Source organism: Mytilus galloprovincialis, chromosome 6, assembly GCF_965363235.1.
Source record: "Mytilus galloprovincialis chromosome 6, xbMytGall1.hap1.1, whole genome shotgun sequence".
NCBI lineage: Eukaryota > Metazoa > Mollusca > Bivalvia > Mytilida > Mytilidae > Mytilus > Mytilus galloprovincialis.
Window position 1 is genome coordinate 26133206 of NC_134843.1, and position 24759 is coordinate 26157964.

At 31.1% G+C, this 24759-nt stretch overlaps 1 long non-coding RNA gene across 1 annotated transcript; it reads left to right on the forward strand.

Moving 5' to 3' along the window:
• Nucleotides 1-43: 43 nt before the first annotated feature.
• Nucleotides 44-24464, forward strand: LOC143078061 (uncharacterized). The gene is made up of 3 exons (XR_012979027.1): nucleotides 44-112; nucleotides 2471-2589; nucleotides 24382-24464. It is a non-coding gene; the product is annotated as an uncharacterized LOC143078061 (long non-coding RNA).
• The last annotated feature ends 295 nt before the right edge of the window (nucleotides 24465-24759 follow it).

Consider the following 24759-nt stretch of genomic DNA (forward strand, 5'->3'; position numbering starts at 1 on the left):
AACAGGGATTGCGTGATCGCAAGCTATGATCGTATCACTAAACAATGTAAATTGGATTCCGACAGTAAACCAAAGACAGAAAAATTACAAACTGGAATTATCGCAATAATAAGTAAGTGAGACTTGATACATTTTAGATACCTGTAAATGGTTATTGAGAAATTTTATTCATTTTAAATATACAATGGGTTCGAAATTTCTTTACAGGTATTTTATATCTGTTTTTTAAGATTGTTCGAGGAAATGTTGTCCTGGCTATCATAATCAGTCTAAACATCATGTTTTTATATAGATGAAACCCTTGGTTTTCCTGTAAAAATGATTTGCAGTAGTCATTTGTGAGGTCCTTCATAACTTTCTGTTTTGGTGTGAATTAAGGCCTCGTATTGAAGGCCTCACTTTAGCCTATAATGGTTTACTTTTGCAAAGTATGACTTGGATGGATAATTGTTACATTGATACTCATACCAAATCTTCTTAATATATCCAAACGGTTCTCAGGCTGTAATGGACCACATGGATGAACATCCAAGCTATCTGAACAATGCGTTGCTGGTGATTGTTTGTGCTTGTTGGTAGGGTTGTTTGAAAAAAATGATATTAGTATTATGTTAAGTGAACTATAGATTAGACCGTTAGTTTTCCCATTTGAATGGTTTTACACTAGTAATTTTAGGGGCCCTTTATAGCTTGTTGTTCGGTGTGAGCCAAGGCTCCGTGTTGAAGGCCGTATATTGACCTAAATGGTTTACTTTTATAAATAATTATTTGGATGGAGAGTTGTCTCATTGGCACTCACACCACATCTTCCTATATCTATTAATTGGAAATTATACAAACTATAAATACAAAAGAAAAGAAAAACGTGAGAAGTAATATTTCTTTTATATGACTTAGTTTTGGAAGATGATAGTCCTTGCTAGTAATAAGACTTGATAAAGGCACACGAAATGTGTTTGCCCATTTCATAAAATTTTGAACATATTTGAAAATTTAGATATTTTTTCTCAATTTCATACGTATTGTATCTCAAACAAAGCTTTAGAAAAGCCAATTAATATTATTGAGTAAACTTGATCAATATTTACAGTAGTTTGGATAAATCATGCAGAAGTTTACTGACAGGTTGGATACAGTAAATCTTTAAAAGTCTGGTACCTTTTATAACAATTAGCTCTGAAATTTTTTTTATAGTTTTAGAATATAGTGGAACATCGCAGTTGAGTTAAAATATTCATTTTTTTTTTGGACTGTACAAAACACACATTGTATATGTACACACAATAAAATTGAGAATGGCAATGGGGAATGTGCCAAAGAGACAACAACCCGACCATAGAAAAAAAACAACAGCAGAAGGTCACCAACAGGTCTTCAATGTAGCGAGAAATTCCCGCACCCGGAGGCGTCCTTCAGCTGGCCCCTAAACAAATAAATACTAGTTCAGTGATAATGAACAAGACTTATTTTTCAGATTCGTTCTTGAAAAAGTCGAAAGATATCAAAGGGGCTTTCAAAACACATAATCCGGGAAGAAAAATTGAGAACGTTAAAATAAAAGTAGAAAAAGAATACCACGAAAAGACAATAAGATCAATAAAACATTACATGATCAAGATTGCACAGTTCAAATCATCGTGGCAAATTGTTGGATCAAGCTTATTCCTTCTTTAAAAGAGTCAGTAGTTAGGGAAAGTCTACAAAATAGAAAAAAATTACATCAACTATTTCGTAGCGGATAGTCCGGTTACTATGCGTACACATGGAGAGAATGATTACATAGGTACTCAAGAAAATTTCTCACTAATTTTCTTTTGTTTCGTCTTTCGATGATAGTCTGATTTGGGGTAAATGCAATAAGTTTTCTAACAATGGCAACATATGATGTGAATGTTATGAATTCATTTAACATAAGTCAGATCGTAGTTGAACATAATTAGTTTATCTAAAAGTAATTTGTCATGATGTGAATTCAATAAGTTTATCTGCCACTAGTTTCGTGTTTGTTTAATCTGATGTAACGAAGATGTATTGAGTTTAGCTTATACCAGTCTAGTGTGATGTAAATGTCAGAGTTTATTTAACAGCATTCAGCTGTGATATAAAGTTACAAGTTTATTTGACACTTTTCTGGGATGTTTGACTATACTGTATAATTGACTTGTCTAAGAGGTCGTCTAACACCAGTATTGTGTAAAGTGAATCAAATTAGGGGTTTTCAACAAAGTTTAACTCTTAGTGTGATCTGAATTCAATGGTTTTGTCTTACACTAGTTAGTTTGATTAGAAAGGAGGTGTAAATAAAAAAATCAGTGTGGTGTTATATGAATTGTAATGAGCTGTATGTTACGCCAGTGGTGTTATTTGACTGTTATGATTTGTTGACCATTAGATGATACAATGTGATGTCCCAAACTGATGCTAAATACAATATATTTCTCTTTATGCAGGCATTTTTTTTAAATTGTAGGTCATGGGCCAAGTGACTGCTCCGAAAATCCACAGGGAAGCATTAACGGGGTCTACAGGATGTTTGTCAACAACATCTATATAGATGTTTATTGTGATATGGTAGCCGACGGATGGACGGTAATTTTAAGTTCATATTTGAGTACCGGAGTTTCAAATACTCTAAAATTCTTTGAATCATATCTGGTAAAAGGTACAATTGTAAACATCCTTTTCATTTACATAAGATATTGCTTGACGGATAGATGTGTCCTTTGTCTGTGACGAATTATAATTAAAAAAAAGAGAGACATGTGTGAAAAAAAACTGTAATTATGAAGAAAAAAAACCCGCTTCCTCCTCCTCTTATTCTTTAACCTATGCCATTTTCAAAATATTCTTCAGTCTTCACTAGTATTCACACTATCACAGTTTCATATACATGTATGTGCCTTAAGGTCGTTACAACATACGTCACATAACAGTGTGGACGAGACCATTTCGAGGCGCGCTCAGGTTTTCAATTGACTGGGTCAGATTAGGTAACGCTGAATTATCAAATCGTACTTGTTATAGAAATTCAAACTGTGGGGTCGCCAAACGTTCCAAAATCATAATATAATAATACGAATTACTAGCTGATGACTAAACCTTGTGTGTGGATTTAAATGTTGATTACTTAAACATACTTTTTTCCTTCTCATGCACATGCATGAACTTTACTCTTTTATTCTATTTAAATCCCCGCTGGATGACCTTTGACAGACTGAGGGAGCATAAAATCATTGTTATCGATAGCCGATGACGAACTAGTTAAAGATAAATGATTCAGTATTATTACCAACGTAAGTATTGTGGTTGTCCAGTCCACACTGATACGGGAATACCTCTATCTGAACATATTACTCAGTTTTATTCGATGCATTATCATTGATCTAAACTGCAATCTTGAAAGTGTTTATAATTAAAAGATTTATACACGTCTTTTACAGCAAAGTATTTACTTTTTGATAGAATACATCAATGGAAAACTGTTGCATGATTTTTTTAGTATACTATATCTACCCTTGTATATATTCAAATTGTACTAGGTTTCATCAACTTTATGATTTACTAATAAACTCTTTGAGATAAGGTAGCTACGGAGTAATTGACCGCATTTTAGTTGTATCAGCTGTTAAAGTTCTGTATTAGGTTATGGATTTTCAAATTATGGCATCGTTAGTAATTTATGAGTCATTTATTATCGAAATGTGCATCTAAACTGGTATTGTCTATTGTTAATTAAAAGTAAAATCACAAAAATACTGATCTCCGTAAAAAAAATCAAAAAGGAAGCTCCATGCATGCACGGAAGATGTTCGGAGCTTTTTGAGTAAGCTCTTCTCAACATTTTATGTGACAATAGTTATAATGATTCATTAAGGTGTCAATCAAATATTAGCCACTTCTATAATAAGGAAAGTAAAGCTTCATAGAGGAAGCTCAATTAATACCTGTGTAAACATCTGGTCTATTCAAACAAATATTGTATTAACTTAACAATACTATAAAATAGATGAAAAAGTCTTCAATATTACTGTACAATGCTTGAAAAGAAGTAACAAGTCTTCATAGAAAGAAAATGTTTTTAAAACATTTTTTAATAATTGTCATTCTTTTTCAATACACATGATAAAAAAAATAATCAAATTTTATATAAAAAAAAAAATATATATATAAATTTATACTAAAAAAAAAAATATAAATTCATACTATAAAAAATGTAAAATAAATCCAACAAAGATACAAACCATGGTAATTGATTTATAACCATACTACCAACATGACCAAAACATAGTACATTCAGTTTCAGGAAAAATACGGTTAGTTTTTTTTAATATTCCATTTAATTTGACAGTTGTTGTAAATTAACCTTCCACTTCACTGCAGAAATTTTTTTTGAGTCGTTAACATGTACGTTGTGTGTTTCAAAACAAAACAAAAAATATATATATTTTGTAAACAGGGAAAAAGGGGGGAGAGAATTTGATTGGTTAACTTGTGGTGATTGTGATTACTTTCTTATTTGCACTGAAAAGTTATGTTGATTTGTGTTCTTACTGTAGTACAGGACAGGATAAACCTTTGCTCATGTCAATTATTTCTTTATTTAAAATATAGATTAATGCTGCACTTTTTTTTTTGGAAAAATACAAACTAAACAAACACTTAAAGGGGAAAAACAATTAAACTGTAGTACTGGACAGGATGAAACTTTACTCATGCGAAATATTTCTTTGATTAAAACAGCTAAATCCGCACAATTTAAAAAAAAAAAGTCAATTTAAGAGAGACGTACAAGAGGGAAAACAATGGTGGTATTACCCCTCAAACCAGGCTTCCAATAATGAATTACAACTTTTTCTTAAGTAGCCATAATGTCCTATAAAAGAACTAAGTTTGCTTTTTTATAACATACCCAACTATATCAGTCCTATTCAGGACCGATAACTCTGTCGATGTATACAATATTGTTGAAATCAGAGCAATCGTATTATAGCCTTATAGGTCTCAGTTGAAATGTAAACAATAAAATATTTTTTACAAATGTTAAACTTTATATCGATTCTTTAAATGCCTGGATTTAGATTAAAACATTGAATTGAAAAAAAATTTAATCATATGCAATAAAATCTCGTTGAATATCCTATAAAATAAAAAATAATCCATTGGAATTAAAATTTGAATCATAATATTTCTTTAAAATAATTATGGAAAAATAAAAATATTTGAATATCTTTTAAGCAAAAAATATTGTTTTAAATACATTTTCATAATATTCATATTTTCTTAAAGTTTATTATGAAAGATACTTCTTCTGATTTGAAACGGGAAATTAAGAGAAATTTTATATGTACATTTATGAAAACTTTTGTATATCGCAAATTTAAACTCTGGTAATACATGTATACACAGGATGTTTAAGTTCACCTGGTTGCTTTTGGTTTCCACGTCTACCTGACACTATATTGTTATGCAACATTACAACCCAAGTCAGAGTTCACCTGTTCTGTAAAGGGATGAAATTTTAAAGGTATAGAATATTTATCTATATTAATTTTCGGGCATTGGTTTTTTTTCTCATGGGATGAAAACATTTTTGTTCTAAAAGGGATGTATAAATACATTTCTAAAGAAAGTTAAAATATACAGAAAAACACCTTTAAAAAAAGAAGAGAAAAAAAATTATTATAATTTTATTGTAAACTATTTTCTGGTTACAGTATATCCTGGATATCTGTCTAATAAATGTTCCCGTGTCACACTTAAAATATTTTTTTTTATCAAGAAATTTTGAAATCAATCATATCGAAATATCACCAAAGAAAAGAACAGAAACATCAGAGATGAGCATGAAAATATTAATATAATCTAGGAAAGTTTTATTATACAAATCCTTGATTTGATGCAACATTTCCATATTATGGGATATACATCATCCGCCATTTTGAAAAATCCCGAAAAATTCCATTTTTTAAATCGATATTTGACAGACTTTAACTTAAAATTAAACTGTTTTAAGTAGCATTCTTCGCCAGAAATATGTTTTAATATACTGAATCGATTTGCAAAGTTTGTTTTTAATGTACGGAATTTCTTTATTTGTTGTACAAGTAGACATGGGTATCGGTAATTTAGCATGGAGGCTACGGAGAAATGACGAGAAAAGTGCATGTTTTTACAAGTCTAAAATTACCGACTTTAATAAAAAATTAAACTGTTAGGACCAACATTGTTTGATAGAAATATGTTTGAATATCAAGGATTGATTTGCAAAACTTAGAAAACGGGTCAGGTTTATGAGAAAAAATAAACTTTATTGGAGCATCAATGCATTTTATATGGGGAAGTATAATACAAAATGGCGGCTAGAATACGCCACAAAAGTCATGTTATGTCTAACTTAGTTGGATATGAAGGAAAAAAAAACCCAACATATAACAATTGCTTAGTTAGTAGGCATTTCCTCAACAAGTAATTTTCAAAATTACCTATACAAGTAATATTGAAAACGAGGCTGTTTCAAATATTAATTCTATTTATTACATTGGTTGCAATAAATTACATTGATTTCTCAGTTAAAAAAAACCCGATAATTTCACATGTGAAATAAACGTGGTTATTTCACTCTCTGACGTCATACAACAATAGGCGTTGTCAAGACGTCGATAACGTCGGATCAAAACAAATTGTGAATGCGTAGGAAAAACATATAGTTCCTTACATTTTCTACATTAATTTCATTTAAAAAAAAGCCATTAGCCAATGTATTAAAAAGTATAACTAATCGCCGTATTTGAATATTAAAAATAAGACAACTTGTGACCGAACGCCGCTATGGATTAAACTCGTGCTGCGCACTCGTTTAATTCATGCGTTGTTCGGTCACGCGTTGTCTTATTTTTGTTATTCAAATACGGCGATTAGTTATACTATAAATCATAAATAAGTAACTTATGTTTAATATTATTTTTATATGTATTCATTCATACAGGTTTTGCTAGCTTTAACAAATTTTCACTCATGAAATATAAAACTATGTAATCCTCCTGAAGTATTAATTGACTTTCTGATGCCACATTTATTGGTTAAAGATTGGATTCTTTGGGCTATCAAAATGTCAATTCCCCTTAAAATGTTAGAAATAAACAGATATAAATAGATTGAATCTGGTGATTGAATTGAGCCTTGAAGTTATTAAATTTTTTAATCTTAATAAAAAACAACTACATAAAATCATGTTCCTGAAATAATTGTAAGCAATCAGTTTTTCGAAGATGTATAAAATAATTTATAAAAGCAGTATTTTTGTCTCAATCGATTTATGAATTTCGAACAGTGGTATACTACTGTTGCCTTTATTTATCATTGTTTTTAAAGTTACTTTTCTATACTCATCTCAAATTTGATAAATACTTAATAAGATTTATTCCTATGAAGAATAAATCCGGTTATCGGAGGAAAGTGGGCTTACGTTTTGGGAGTTGTCCCGCTTTGAACACGTGGTGGAACTTGTTATGTATTATGAGTCACGTTAATTATTTTAACCTTGATAACTGTGACGTCATCATTCTTTCTTTACCACGTACGAGACAGCAGAGGGAGGACGCAAAAAATTGGGTTCCGTATGAATTAACTAATGTTTGTTTCAAAAGTTACAAAAGTTAATAATATTTCTTTGATTTGGTATATGAAATGGATGTCTTTCAAAAAATCTTATTTTACTGAAAAGGTTCGGAAAGTTTGAAAGATAGGAAAAGCACATGGTTTTGATCCAGTATAAAATAGTGTTAAAGATTTTATATCTTTTGTTGTTTCTTCTGTAAAGAGTTTCTAAATATTTCATTGTAAATTTTTAATTGTTGGTTTAATTCAGTGGAAATCATGAATTATATTTCCAAAAATAGAAATTTTAACAGACCCGTAATTTCAGATAAAAACTGCGCACATGGTTTTACAGACACGTGTCGCATGGACGTCTGCGATTTTAAAACTATCGTTATATGAAATGTTTCATCTGCTACACAGCAAGCAATTTAAAGAGAAACCAATAATGAATAAATGTATGAAGTTTATAAAATATACAGATCTAACATTGTTGGGTTGATGTTTAGACGAGTTGTATAGATATTATAACTTTTCAACGGTCGTTTCACTAATATTATTGTAGTAATTTTTCAGTTTTAAAAACCAAACATCTTATGGAAATCGGGAAAGCAGATCGTATGTCACAAAGGCCCTCTAAAAGTCCTTATAAATGCAGCCAAAGGCAAAGGGTACAGCAGAGGGGCGTACCGACACCGTTGGGAAACAGATCTAGCAATGTCGTTGGACAGCATACTTCCACGCAAGTTTTAGCTACATGTATGATGACTCCAGAACTTAGGAATGAAGTTGTTCAGATTGTCAATGGCAATGCCCTTATTCACTCTCCAGCTACTGTTAGTGTTATATCTCCTGACTCAGTCAATGAAAGGCAACAATCGAATACAGGTATAACACAAAGTTCTAATATTTGCCAATAACTAGTGCAAATGATAATCTATGTTTAAATGTTTCACAAAACTCGGAACAAAATAATTAATGGTGAATATGTAGATTTGGGTATATATTGCTTTAATACAAATTCAGGCACAGAACAGTAGATACAAATGGACAGCTGATTATCCAAACTAAACTAAGTAAAAAGATTACTGATATTAACACATGGATAGATGCTTTCCTTATTTACATAAGTAAATAAATATATATTTTATTATAGTGTCACATATTGATTGACAATATTTACAAATCACAGTATACAATAAAACAATCAATACCCAGTCATAAACTTGATTATAAGTATTTATGTTGGTGTACATTTAGAAGATGCACCTAACTTAACCGAATACATACATGTTAAAATATTTTGTGTATCCGTGTTTCCAGTGCAAAATTTACAAAATCTCTCATTAGAGGGTATTGTTGGTCTTGCATACCTACCAGTTTCTATTGATAATGAGTGTGCACTTATTCTTAATTTAGTGAAAAATAAAAAGTTAACCACAGTTTCCATCTCTAATCTTAGATAGTTCAAATTTAATTTAATTTTGAAGAAATCTTCTAGTTTCTGTTTGAAATTACTATTACAATGCTTGTTAAAGGGTATTCCAATATATTTCATTAATTCAGATAATTTATTAGACCACAAATTTTCTCTGTACTAAGTTGGTATTTTAATAGGATTGATTGATTGTTGGTTGCTTAATGTCCAGTGGCAAATATTTCAGGCATATCTATCAGGACGAATATTTACACAGTGTCTGTAAATTGTGTCATTTTAGGATAATTTAGTTTGTATCAAGCGGATACATTGTTATGACACAGTGTCTGTAAATTATGTCTTTTTAGAATAACTTAGTTTGTATCGAGGAGATATTCTGGTAGGACACAGTGTCTGTAAATTGTGTCTTTTTAGGATAATCTAGTTTGTATCAATTAGATCCATTGATAGGACAAAGTGTCTGTAAATTGTGTCTTTTAAGGATAATATAGTTGTATCAAGTAGATACATTGATATGACACAGTGTCTGTAAATTGTGTCTTTTAAGGATAATATAGTTTGTATCAAGTAGATATGTTGATAGGACAGTGTCTGTAAATTGTGTCTTTTTAGGATAATCTAGTTTGTATCAATTAGATCCATTGATAGGACAAAGTGTCTGTAAATTGTGTCTTTTAAGGATAATATAGTTGTATCAAGTAGATACATTGATATGACACAGTGTCTGTAAATTGTGTCTTTTAAGGATAATATAGTTGGTATCAAGTAGATATGTTGATAGGACAGTGTCTGTAAATTGTGTCTTTTAAGGATAATATAGTTTGTATCAAGTAAATATGTTGATAGGACAGTGTCTGTAAATTGTGTCTTTTAAGGATAATATAGTTTGTATCAAGTAGATATGTTGATAGGACATAGTGTGTTTAATTGTGTCTTTTAAGGATAATATAGTTTGTATCAAGTAGATATGTTGATAGGACACAGTGTCTGTAAATTGTGTCTTTTAAGGATAATATAGTTTGTATCAAGTAGATATGTTGATAGGACAGTGTCTGTAAATTGTGTCTTTTAAGGATAATATAGTTTGTATCAAGTAGATATGTTGATAGGACACAGTGTCTGTAAATTGTGTCTTTTTAGGATAATTTAGTTTGTATCAAGTAGATACATTGATATGACACAGTGTCTGTAAATTGTGTCTTTTTAGGATAATTTAGTTTGTATCAAGTAGATACATTGATAGGACAGTGTCTTTTAAGAATAATTTAGTTTGTATCAAGTAGATATGTTGATAGGACAGTGTCTTTAAAATGTGTTTTTTAAGGATAATTTAGTTTGTATCAAGTAGATATGTTGATAGGATACAGTGTCTGTAAATTGTGTCTTTTAAGGATAATATAGTTTGTATCAAGTAGATATGTTGATAGGACACAGTGTCTATAAATTGTGTCTTTTAAGGATAATATAGTTTGTATCAAGTAGATATGTTGATAGGACACAGTGTCTGTAAATTGTGTCTTTTAAGGATATTTTAGTTTGTATCAAGTAGATACATTGATATGACACAGTGTCTGTAAATTGTGTCTTTTAAGGATAATTTAGTTTGTATCAAGTAGATATGTTGATAGGATACAGTGTGTGTAAATTGTGTCTTTTAAGGATAATTGAGTTTGTATCAAGTAGATACATTGATATGACACAGTGTCTGTAAATTGTGTCTTTTAAGGATATTTTAGTTTGTATCAAGTAGATACATTGATATGACACAGTGTCTGTAAATTGTGTCTTTTAAGGATAATTTAGTTTGTATCAAGTAGATACATTGATAGGACACAGTGTCTGTAAATTGTGTCGTTTAAGGATAATTTAGTTTGTATCAAGTAGATACATTGATATGACACAGTGTCTGTAAATTGTGTCTGATAAGGATAATTTAGTTTGTATCAAGTAGATACATTGATAGGACAAAGTGTCTGTAAATTGTGTCTTTTAAGGATAATTTAGTTTGTATCTAGTAGATACATTGATATGAAACAGTGTCTGTAAATTATGTCTTTTAAGGATAATTTAGTTTGTATCAAGTAGATACATTGTTAGGAAACAGTGTCTGTAAATTGTGTCTTATGAGAATAATTTAGTTTGTATCAAGTAGATACATTGATAGGACAAAGTGTCTGTAAATTGTGTCTTTTAAGGTTAATTTAGTGTGTATCAAGTAGATACATTGATAAGACACAGTGTCTGTAAATTGTGTCGTTTAAGGATGATTTAGTTTGTATCAAGTAGATACATTGATAGGACACAGTGTCTGTAAATTGTGTATTTTAAGGATAATTTAGTTTGTATCAAGTAGATACATCGATAGGACACAGTGTCTGTAAATTGTGTATTTTAAGGATAATTTAGTTTGTATCAAGTAGATACATTGACAGGACACGGTGTCTGTAAATTGTGTATTTTAAGGATAATTTAGTTTGTATCAAGTAGATACATTGATAGGACACAGTGTCTGTAAATTGTTCCTTTTTAGTATTTTTGATTTGTATCAAGTAGATACATCAGAAACATAGTGTACATGTCTAGTGGCTTTCGAAGCGTTCCGTAAATTGTATAATTATGATATCATTTGGCCACCACTTTTAGAATCACTTAAGGCATTTTCATTGCATGCAACTATATTTATTGCTTATATGTCACTTGAAACAAATTAAATGGGTTTATAGGACAGCTAACTGTTATCCGTAAAGAAAGATCACGTTGCAAAATTTTGCTATTATTGTTATCCCATTCTCAAAAACGGATCAATGTTGTCATGGTACATGTATAGAAATAACAGAAACTAAACTAGAATATTGTCTAATTTATTTGTTAAAAATATGAAACGCAAAGACCAAAGGTTAAAGTCCCCTTATTCTCTGACTTTGGTGACAAGTACCAGTGTTCATGTGTTCTAAGTTTTAAAAGTTTGAATACATGTAGGAATAATGGATTCAGTTTCATTTTGAATCGGAGATATGGTAAAAACCAATAAGCATGAATAAAGCAGCCACAAGAATGTACACCTTTGCGGCTTAGCTATATATACAATTGGGAGGTTGTTACATAAAATAGCCTGAAATATATAATAAGCCCGATATATTCACATCTGACGGCGTTACTTTATCTCATGTGGGCAATTGTTTTTTTTTTTCTTATTTCATTACAGGGTAATTTAAATATAAATATATGTGTGTGGTCATTTAAAAGTACGGTCACGGCGGGTGTGTTGTGTCGCTACCGCATTTGTGGCGGTGGTCGAACTCAGTGTCCAATAACTCTTGGCATAGCCACTGAATTCGACCATGTGGCGAAAATAGCGACACAACATCTACAAATATATTATGCTTCTTATAATGGAATTATGTATCCGCTGAGCTTCTGTTTCCCAGGGCCAGCATCCGATATATTTTGGAAGCAATAATGTTAATAAGGATATTATATTGATATATAAGGAAATGACATTATAAGGAATAACAATAAGGTGGAAATAAGGAATAAGAATAATGTGGAAATAAGGAATAAGGAATGGACAATAATGTGGAAATAAGGAATAAGGAATGGACAATAATGTAGAAATAAGGAATAAGGAATGGACTATAAGGTTTAATTATATATACTAGGGACTTGCCAATTATGTTTCTCGGCAGTCCCATTCTTTGTCAAGCCGTGGCCGTACAATTTTGTACTTTTGCCAAATAAAATATTTCTTACTTTATATATTTGTATGTCATTTGGCCCCACGTTGTCTCAGATAATAAGATTTATTCCTATGAAGAATAAATCCGGTTATCGGAGGAAAGTGGGCTTACGTTTTGGGAGTTGTCCCGCTTTGAACACGTGGTGGAACTTGTTATGTATTATGAGTCACGTTAATTATTTTAACCTTGATAACTGTGACGTCATCATTCTTTCTTTACCACGTACGAGACAGCAGAGGGAGGACGCAAAAAATTGGGTTCCGTATGAATTAACTAATGTTTGTTTCAAAAGTTACCCACCCACCCACCACTTAGATAAAAGACATACTCCTAAAATGTAGTTAATATACATGTGTTAAATGTTATATTATGTTATATCATGTTGTTCGTTTTTCTGCTGTTTTTTGTTCTATTTTTCAGGTTGAAATGACTGGTAGCTTATTCCGATTGTAATCCCAATCCTTCGTCACGGCTTCAGACAAAGACTCCGACCATTGTAATCCCAATCCTTCGTCACGGCTTCAGACAAAGACTCCGACCATTGTAATCCCAATCCTTCGTCACGGCTTCAGACAAAGACTCCGACCATTGTAATCCCAATCCTTCGTCACGGCTTCAGACAAAGACTCCGACCATTGTAATCCCAATCCTTCGTCACGGCTTCAGACAAAGACTCCGACCATTGTAATCCCAATCCTTCGTCACGGCTTCAGACAAAGACTCCGACCATTTAATGGCGAAAATAGCGACACAACATCTACAAATATATTATGCTTCTTATAATGGAATTATGTATCCGCTGAGCTTCTGTTTCCCAGGGCCAGCATCCGATATATTTTGGAAGCAATAATGTTAATAAGGGTATTATATTGATATATAAGGAAATGACATTATAAGGAATAACAATAAGGTGGAAATAAGGAATAAGAATAATGTGGAAATAAGGAATAAGGAATGGACAATAATGTGGAAATAAGGAATAAGGAATGGACAATAATGTAGAAATAAGGAATAAGGAATGGACTATAAGGTTTAATTATATATACTAGGGACTTGCCAATTATGTTTCTCGGCAGTCCCATTCTTTGTCAAGCCGTGGCCGTACAATTTTGTACTTTTGCCAAATAAAATATTTCTTACTTTATATATTTGTATGTCATTTGGCCCCACGTTGTCTCAGATAATTTTATTTTATGGAATGATATGAAAATTCTTAAAATATACATTTATTCCATGCTTCTTTGACATTTAAAATAACTGTTGAGTTATTAAATAATTAAAGAAAAAAAAATACCTATATAACTTGTTTAGTTCCGCGCATTCTTTTAAAATAAAAAGGGGATGATTATTAAATATAATAATAAAATGTTTTAATCATTTTTACTTTTTGTGGATACTTGAGATTTCTTTCCAAGCATAACACAGTTCTGTTAAAGAATATCTAGTCTATTTTATAGTTTTGTATAATTTCTTGTAAAAAGTATTTGAATAGACCAGATGTTTACACAGGTGTTGAGCTTCCTGTATAATGTTTTACTTTCCTTATTATAGAAGCTGTGTAGATTTGATTGTCATCTAAATGGATCATGATAATTATTGTCACATAAATTGATGAGAAGAGCCTACTTAAAAGCTCCGAGCATCCTCAGAGCATGCTTGGAGCTTCCTAGTAAGAATAAATCTGTGTTCTCTAATCAAATGGAAACCATCGTTTCGATTCTTTTTTTTTGCGGATGGTAGTCCATGAGGGTATCACAAAATCAGTATTTTTGTTCTTCGTTACTGGTATAGCTATGCGTATATATTGTTATTGGAATTGCTCGAAATTGTTTTAGGGAACACCTTTGAAATTGAGGATTGAAGCCCCGATTGTATATCTCTCATTCCATGTCTGGGTTTGCATAGTTTTGTTAAATCATTTCCGTTGATTATTGCAATTAAAATATTAAATCAAATAATCGGTTATATCTAATCTTCGCCGTTTGCCTTACGTTAAACATTTCAAAGAATTCTAACAGCGAGCGTCACTGAGATAATGTCAGTTAAACTGTTATCATTGATATTCACCCCGTATAACCCCGATACAAACGAAACTGGACGTTGACGCGTTCGAAGCGATAACCAGGACAACATTTGGGATGACAACAATTTCGAATGCCTCTCTAGAATTTCTTTGAGTATATATAAATACGTCAATGTGCATATTAGTTTATTTATTCAATTATACAGTTGTTGTAAGTTTAAGATATTGCATAGAACGTTTGATAAAACTGCTAGATGCAAAACGCACAGACACGTTGCAATTTCATACATTTTATGAGATAAACAATGCTGAACGTCTTTTCGTGCATACACATTTGCGTATTAATATCATGAGCAATAATAAATAACTATACGTTGAATTACTACGTGCCTTCAAATGTTCCATAGAACTTAGAATAAACGCAATATCATAGTAAATAAGTTTTCTCTTAATGTATTGTTGGTTTCACCAAATGTGTCGCGTTCGTTGTGCGTTTTTAAATAATCACTGTACAGTTCGTTGACAAAAACCGCCACAAATCACTTTCTTGTCAAGGTATTCGAGATGGTTTCGGCGACTCTTTTTCTGTATTTTATTGTAAATGTTTATCTGTTAACTTAGTCAAATTAGTTTAACTTAAATATCAGTCATACAAAGCCAAATTTTCAATGTTTATACAGCGTACACCTGATAGAAAATTGTGACTTTCAATGTTATTCCAGATGAAATGAACAGTAAATAATATATCATCTAGAGGAAATAAAGTTTCAAAATGTACAGTACAGTCAATAAAACTTTAATGATTTACTTTTCACAATTTAAGGCTCTTCCAAATGCCGATGTTGGTTCAAATTCGCCTATACGAAAGCGGACATAGAAGCTTGTTGATCATAATTTGCCTAATGACTTACATGGCATTCCAATTGCATTATTTTTTTATTTTTTTATTATTTTTTTTTTTACATATAAAGCTTTGTAGATGTGGTGTGATGGCCATTGCGACAACTTTCCACCTAAGTTTAAATGAAGTGGGTGTATTTATAAAACAATTATTATAGTCCAACGTACAACATTTCACAATGAGGAAAACCTATGCCATATAGTCTCCTAAAAAAGGCCCGATATAAAAAAAAAATAAAATAATTAAAACGAGGAAACTAACGGTACTACATTGTATATTGATAACTTGAGAATTATGTATTATAGACGAAAATAAATATGACAGAAATATATAACCAATGTACATCAGGCTCCTGCCTTTGCACCGACACCAAAAAAAGATACAATGTCTCGTGTAGAGAGAACACTGTGCGAAACCTTGCAAAAACTTTATGAGAGGTCCATAAATGGCCTGTTGAAAGGCAACATTTGTGTCCTTATTCAATATACCTCATTTTATCCAGTGGCAGTCCAAACTTCTCTGACGTAATTCTAGAGGGCCTCCTTCCAGGACCTACATGTAGTATGTGTTGCTACTTTGTGATTATACTGAACACGCATGACATATGTGCAAGTGAATTTTTAAGCAACCAACAATCAGCCATTACGTACGCGTGTCATTAACAAATAATGGGGTGCAGAAATTGGTCAGTACCAACTGTGAAACGTTTCATTTTTTATTGGTAACTTTAAAGACATGAAAGAAGAAACAAAGTAAATGAGTAAGGCTAGGTTGATGATTGACAATTTGCTCAACCGCATAATTTACCGATGACGCCAAGAGTAACTGGGAAATATTAATATGGTCCCTTCGGTCTTCTCCAAAATAAGTCAAAATTTGAATGAAATGCATATTGGTTGGTAGATATTAAGGTGCTAATAGTAACCAGAATAACGAATCATTTAGATTTTGCCATCACAGTAGAAAGACTGTAATATTCAAGGAAGTTAATCACAATCTTCATACCTTATAAATTAAACAAACAAAAAACATGATTGAAGAAAGAAAAGCAGTTGAATATTAAAAATTATATTTTAATCTTTACATCTTCACATTAAAGAAACTGTATAACTATGGGTGGCTATACGTAACATGGTCATTGTATACAAATATTCTGTAGCCTTAATGTAACTCTATTTTAATCTATGACCCCCTAGGACTCGCCTCTGAGATTCAGATCAAAAGCCTATAATCCATTGATTGTTTTTGATTGCTGTATATATCAAAAAGAAAATGCGGTATTGAAACAACATTTCGCAAAAGTCCAAACGACACAAATTGAACAACTATAGGTCAGCGTACGGTCTTCAACAATGAACAAAGCCCATATCGCATAGTCAGCTATAAAACACACCGAAATGACAAATGTAAAACAATTCATACGAGAAAACTAACGGCCTAATTTATGCACAAAATAGTGAATAAAAAATATATATAACAACTGAAATACACGCTCCTGGTTTTAGACAGGCACATACAGACTATGGCGGGATTAAACATGTTAGCGGGGCACCCAACCCCACCCCCTAACCGTTCATTGTCTGTCACGTAAACACTTTCAAAAATTGTATCCAATTAGAAATCGGACGTGTGTATCTGTCTGTCTAGCCATATATATGCATCTGTCAAATTATTGTATTTTCAATTTTGAATGTGTTTTTAATTTGATAGATGCTTTTGTGTTCTGTTAAATTATTTCTTTTAAAATTGTAATACGATGATGACTGCTGTACCCATATTTGGACTATTTTATTTATTATGCCTGTTTAGTCACGCATCATTGTAAATATAACGGAATTTGATGAGACTTTCTTACAAAGTGAGAGGTTTAGCGCTTTATATATAAAACCAGGCTTAATCCACCAGTTTTTCCATTTGAATATCCTATACCAAGTCAGAAATATGACAGTTGTTTTTCCATTCGTTTTTTATGTGTTTTGCCATTTGATTTAGCATGTGATTAAGGACTTACCGATTTGATTTTCCTCTGAGTTCAGTAATTTTGTGATTTTACTTTTTCCTACCAATTTACACTTTCGTATACATAAGGATTTTTTTACATGTACAAAATACCTCTAAGAGTGTTCCAACAATACAACGGATATAATGGATATACTGTCTGCATGTAATGTTGGTAAAAACAAAATTTCTACCATGCATATTGGTTATAATCATATCAAAGCAAAATTTAATACATGCAAAATTCATTGACAAACGCAATATTGTGTCAACGAAACGTACAGTATAAAAAGGTGTAATGACAACGAAGCGTAAACAGCATGAAAATAAAGACACTTTAAAACATGTATTTTTCTATTTCTAGACACAACATAAAGATACGATCTTAATAAGTTTGTTAATTTTAAACCATGAAATTTTCAAAAATGTATGTTTTAAAATCTACAAGGTACGAGAAACATTAATTTTTCTCGAGTATCTAAAAATAACAAGCACGTTTTATCATTGATATCGTCGTGCGTTTTGTATTGATTGTATATAAAAATGTCACATATTTGAAAACCTTTTAGTAACTAATGAGTATTAGGCGAGTGATATGAGAGCCAAATTTACATTTTTAATGCACCTACCTAACACACGGCTAAATTATATATCACTGGAAAGCTACGAATGTGTACTTTCTAAATATCTCGGTTGTCAAAAGAAATTATGGTGCATTTTTTTTTAAATCGAGGTCAAAGGTCATGGGTGCAATTTCAATTCACGGATACTTCCAGTAAAAAATCGAGTAAAAACAAATGCAAAAACGAAACAATTTTATAGGAATGCTGTATTACTATTGGGAAAATATATTTCTATCATAGTATTAATTAATTTTGGTTGATTTTAACGGTAACTCATGTTACGTAACGTTTTCTCTCGGAGTCTTTGAAAATCAACCATTAAGTCACACAAATGTATCTGTAGTCGCCCTTGCATTATCTAAATCTTATAATTCCTCTATATTATTTGATTGCACGTATTTACAAACATATATCTGCAATTTTGATATAAATAATCCGAAACAAAACATGTGAAGCAAGGGGAAAATATAACATGTGACGTATTTTTAATTGTTTAGAAAAGTCCCATGATGAGCTGTACATTAAAATTGAGGAAGCGTATGGTCTCCTGTTAGTTTGAAAGCCTGCCAACCGCTTCAAGATCAGGCAACCATAGGACAGAATTTTTTTTATTATTGTAGTGCAATATGTTGAGCCTGGATCATACCACAATTTCATTTACATCACTAAATCAGATATGATAAGAGTACTTACTAACATTACTAAAATGAGTAAAGTGCTACTAGTATATTTATATCAACAAATTGATACTTTGGCAACAAGTATTCTTTTTTTTATATCTTGTTTCACCGCTTTAAACGGAGGACAAGGTTATCCTAATATTGAACTGTTTTTTGGCTTTCTTATGTTAAAATCCCATTAACGTATAACCTAAATGATCGAAACGTCTGACCAATGGGATGTTGGACCATTTAGGTGTCAGAATATTGCGATATCGGAATATAATAGCTTTATTTTAACTTGTAATCTCATCATTCTTATCGGTCAACATATCCATACAAAACCAACTTCCTTGGCATGGGCATATATCAGTACAGCAGAGGTTTGCTCAAAGCGGACACAAGATCTACTACATGTATATACAGATTGAATTAAAAATTGGGAATGGACATGAGGGATTTGTCAAAGAGACACCAACCCGTTCAAAAAGCAGGCAACGGCCGAAGATCACCAATGGGTCATCAATGCAGCAAGAAACTCACAAACCCGAAGTCGTTCTTCAGCTGGCCCCTAAACAAAAATGTACTAGTTTGAAATGATAATGGACGTCATACTAAGCTTCGAAATATACTCAAGAAATTAAAATAAAAAATCATACAAAACTAAGAAAGGCCAGAGACTCCTGACTTGGGACAGGCGCAAAATTGCGGCGGGGTTAAACATGTTTTTTTGAAATCTCAACCCTCCCCCTAAACCTATACCAATGCGTGAACAGATCAAATCTTGTAGAAAGTTGGATGACATCATACCGGCCCGATGTTGCCTTTTAGCCAACAAAAGTCATACGGAGAACTTTTATTGTTTCCGTAGTTAGGTCGACATTGTCTTGGATTAAATTTTGACCCCCAGAAAAAAAAATAATGCCATGTAGAATGTATGCCCCATTTTCAATTTTTCTAATCTCCTGATCAGTCAAACTTGTTAACAGTTATCAAAAGTGTGTCCATAAATACGGTGCATTTGTAATGATAAACCTAAATGTAAAAGAGGGAAAAAAAATATTTGTAGATAATATACATTCTACTTAAGCCATACATCTAAGAACTTTGTCAATAGGAATATCGTACTCTTTATTAACTGCCGTGTATACGCCATCATCCAAAAGACAATACAGAAATGTTTTTAAAGCAGGTGGCATAATTTCAATTGAATGATCCAGTGAAATATTTTTAGATAATGGGTATTCATCTGATTGGATTACAACTTTACCCTATATCTGCTTCCGTAAAATACTAGTAGCTGCATAAAGTGCTTGCAACCAGTTTCGCAGTCACTGCTCAGATCTTTAAATTTGACAGACTGTATATCACAGTCATTTTTAACGGGTAATTTTCCGTCATTACGGCATAAGACAAAATCATAGAGCTACTGTATACAATATTGGACGTACCTTGGCCTTATGGGGCTGTATACATGTAACTATAAATTTACCATATATTTTTAGTTTTTGTTGAAGCTGATTTTATGTTGTGTAGTTTTCTCGGCAGAAATTAAGCCCGGTTAACTGATCAAGTAATTAAAGTTGTTGACCAGAATACTTTCTTGTGTACAGGCACGTCATCTCTAATCGTCGAAATGTTAGTAAAAGCTGTTTTATGTTCAGAATTAAATATCTCTTTACTTTCTGATTTCAAATTTTGTAGCAAATATTTAGCGATGCAAGCTCGATGGTATAAAGATTTAATAGTAAAATTATCATGAGTTATTTTGTTAATCAGATCATTGTAGGAGATATATGTAGTAACACTCAAAACAGCTCGAGTTTGCTTCTCAGAGGATACCTGATGAAGTTGTGTAACTTGCTTATAATAGGCTTTATACATTTTCAAAATATACAAACAGACAAATCAGAATGAGTTGTAGATCTACTGCCCTCGTTGATATATGAGGAGAGACTGGTCTGTAGAATTGGTACATGTAGTACAAAACAGAAAATGATAGGTTGTGCTTACTTTTAAAATATTTATAGCAACTCTTAATGATATTTTGTATTTTCAAATGGGATGTTTTCATGTTTTCATATTCATCGACCATGCAGTCTTCTGTATGCTTCATCTTTTCGTTTTCCAACTGCGGCAATACAACTGTATCTTCATTTAAGTGTTTAACTACATAGTTTCAAATATTTAGAAGGAATGCAAAAGCATGCGGACTTACAGTTGTAAATATTGTTTTTCATTATTTTAAGAATCTAATTCACTTTATTATTCTGTCTAAAAGAAGAGATACCACTAATTTACTTTGCTTGAAAAACGTGTCGTAATTTTATAATTTTCAACTAATTTCTGAAATAAACGTCAATTTTACAAAAACTGCACCGTACGATTTTGTGACGACTGGGCAAAAATCAAAGTTAAATCATTATTCTTTCATTTAAAAATAAAATTAGTCGTGTGTTTGGTGGGTGCATTTAATTCCTTAACTAGACGTCTTTTTCAAATATTACACTCGCCTATATTATGACAAAGATTATATAGGAGCAAAATATCCGAGGAATAGATATTGGATTTTCTTTAAAAGTATTAATTTTTTACTGTCTGAACTCAGTGTTACACGATTCGAACTCGTCAACGTCCGGTTTCATCTGTATCGGGGTTATACAGGGTGATATTACACATTATGAATTGCAAAAAAAAAACCCATGAAGTTCTTAATAAAAAAAAAGATATATTCGTGTGTGACCATTAAGCGGCCACATAAGGTATTTTCATAATAATTGTGCTTATAGAGTGCACATTCACTATGATTAGCAAATAAAAAAAAGAATAAGCTGTTGAAACTAAGTTAGTTTTTCCTGTGAACTATCGACACGTTACGTTCTTTCATTCATTTGTGATTTTCAACAATACATGTTCTAGATTCACGTCCCATAAAAAAGAGATGTAAGATACCTAAGGATATCAAAAGGCCGCCACCTGAGAAAAGGACTGTGTCCACTTGCAGGCAAAGAGAATATTTTTCTTAAAACTTCTCAGTTTGAAATTTTATCTTAACGATTGTTAAAGTATGAACATAGTTCTAACTACTTAAAAAATACTACATATATGTACAGCAAGATGTAAAACAACTAGACGAAGTTTATTTAAACATTTTATGATAATTTTTTGTAAAAAATATTTTAACTTCATTTTACTCAATCATTAAGTAGATATTATATGGTTTAACTTTGTCAATCGTCGTTCAAACTATAGTTGTTGATAGCTTGACCCTTTTTCTTAAATTTAGTAAAAAAGTTATTTCATTTTATCATTTATCCGCCAAAAAATGGGGAAAAAAATATATATAAAGGAGCATATTCAAGTGCAAACAATAAAGTTTAATTGAACTACAATATCAAAAATTATTTCAAAGGTTTTATATCAAATACTGTTTACGCACAAATTTTCTAATACATTTGTCTGCTGAGATTTCAAAAATACACACTGAGATTAATATGCAAATTACTAATGAATATTCATGCGATGAATAATTCAACAGATTAATATCTTGATCTCAAGAACTCTTGTCACTATAATGAGATGCGATTCCTTCAACCAGCCAGACATGGGGTAATTGTAATTGTAATCGTTAATCAGCTGTAATTGATTACAATTTTTCAAGTAATCATCGTAATCATTAATCAGCCAAAAATCTGATTACATGTAATTTAATTTAACCAATTACTTTTCAAAATACCCTGTAATCCTGATTACTTTTTGATTACATTCTGATTACAATGAAAAAATCCTAAAAAGGTGTATTTGGTCAATATATGAACTTTTTTGTTATTCATATTTAATAAATACTTAAAATGTTAATATATTTTTGTTAACTTTAAGGAGGCTCGCGGGTACAAAAATTTCGACAAAAAATTAAACATTTGTCTTTACATTACAAATTTTATTTATTACACTATTCGTTATTACTTAATAATATGGTACAAAAATAAACACCAAAAATCGATTCGGTTTGGCCCCAAATGACTTTTAAATTGTTTTTATCATTGAAAAAGCTCCAAATTATCTCCCTTTGGATCAAAAATGCAATTTTTTGGCATTAAAATTGAAATATCTCCTTTAACTCATTGGTGATCTATATTTTTTATTACTGTTTTCAAAAAAGCTTTATATAAACTAAATAATTGTAAAATTTTAGAGATTTCTGTAATTAAGTTCTTTTTTTTATTTCGATATTACCTTTATTACTCCAATTAGTTCAACAGAAAAAAAGGACTTAAACAAAAATGTATGTTTCTTTCGGAGACAGATTGTGAGCTTAAATTAACGGTGACCCCATTTTTTTATTTCATGTTCTGAACATTTATTTATTCACATCATTCAAAAGGTTTCTTTTTAAATTTCATTGTAATCAAATGGCAAAGTAATCATTAGTTTAATCAGATACTTTCGGAAATGATGTAATCGTTAATTTAATTTAATCGTACAAATGTCAAAGTAATTGTAATTTAATCAATTACATTGAAAGTAATCAGACCCATCTCTGCAACCAACATTCATAATAAATTTCAAGACTTAACATCGCTCATATTCATAAGTTTGTTGCCTATAATTCAGATCATTACTACCAATGTATCGGGATTTTTTTTAACTTAAAACCGTTTAAACATGGGTTCCTTTTCAAAAGTCTTCCAACTGTTATCCTGGTTTCGCAAGGTAATCTTTTATATTTTTGTTACGTTTATATGCAATAATAGACACTTGAGTTAAAATTCTTTATTTTTTTGCAGATTGTTCCAATGTTTTCTTATAATTTTAATAAAGTTTTTCACCATTTGGTTATATTTTGTATTAAGAGTAACTGTGTATTTTTCTTGTTCTTGTATTTTTAAAGTTTTTTTAAATAACTTGGAACCAAATCGAAGGACTAACGAGTTATGTCCCCTAGTTGTGTTAAGCTTGTAATAGATTCAGATTAAGTATGCTAATTAGATATGTGTGCATAAAAAGTGCGCACAAATCTCAGTGTGTAATTTTAAATTCTCAGTGTTTAATTTCAAATTCTCAGAGTGTGTTTTCACTTTATTTATTCTCAGTGTGTCTTTTTGAAATCTCAGTGTGTAATTTTCACTTCTCAGTGTGAGTTTTTCATTTTTGTAATCTCAGTGTGAGTTTTTCATTTTTGTAATCTCAGTGCGTCTTTATGAAATCTCAGCGTGTAATTTTAATTCTCAGTGTGTAATTTTTAATTCCCAGTGTGTAATTTTTAATTCTCAGTGTGTGTTTTGAAGGTTAGCAAACATATTCAGTGAAAGGGTGATTCCAAAAGGTGACCGAGTTTGGGTAATGACTAATTGAAGAGATATATTTTTAATAAGATTTCATAAAAGTATTACATGTATGTTATAGGTGGTCCAAAGACGACTAGATGGATCAACAGATTTCTATAGAGACTGGTCAGACTATAAGAAAGGATTCGGAAGAGTGTCTGGCGAATATTGGCTTGGTAAATTTAAGTATAACTATCATTTTGATATTTGTGTATTCACAGTTTGAAATCAATGCTAAATTGTGCAGGATTTATCTTAGAACAAAGTTTTTTAATCTGATAATTCAGTTTTGATACATATTTTGGGAAATTTGATTGTTTGAACCACCGAAATGATAGCAACGTCACGTACTCTGAAATCTACTCTCTTTGGTGAACAATCTTTGATTAAATTCAAATCAATTACAACGTATTGGTGTACAATTTAACTGAATATGAATTCTGACACGGTGAACTGA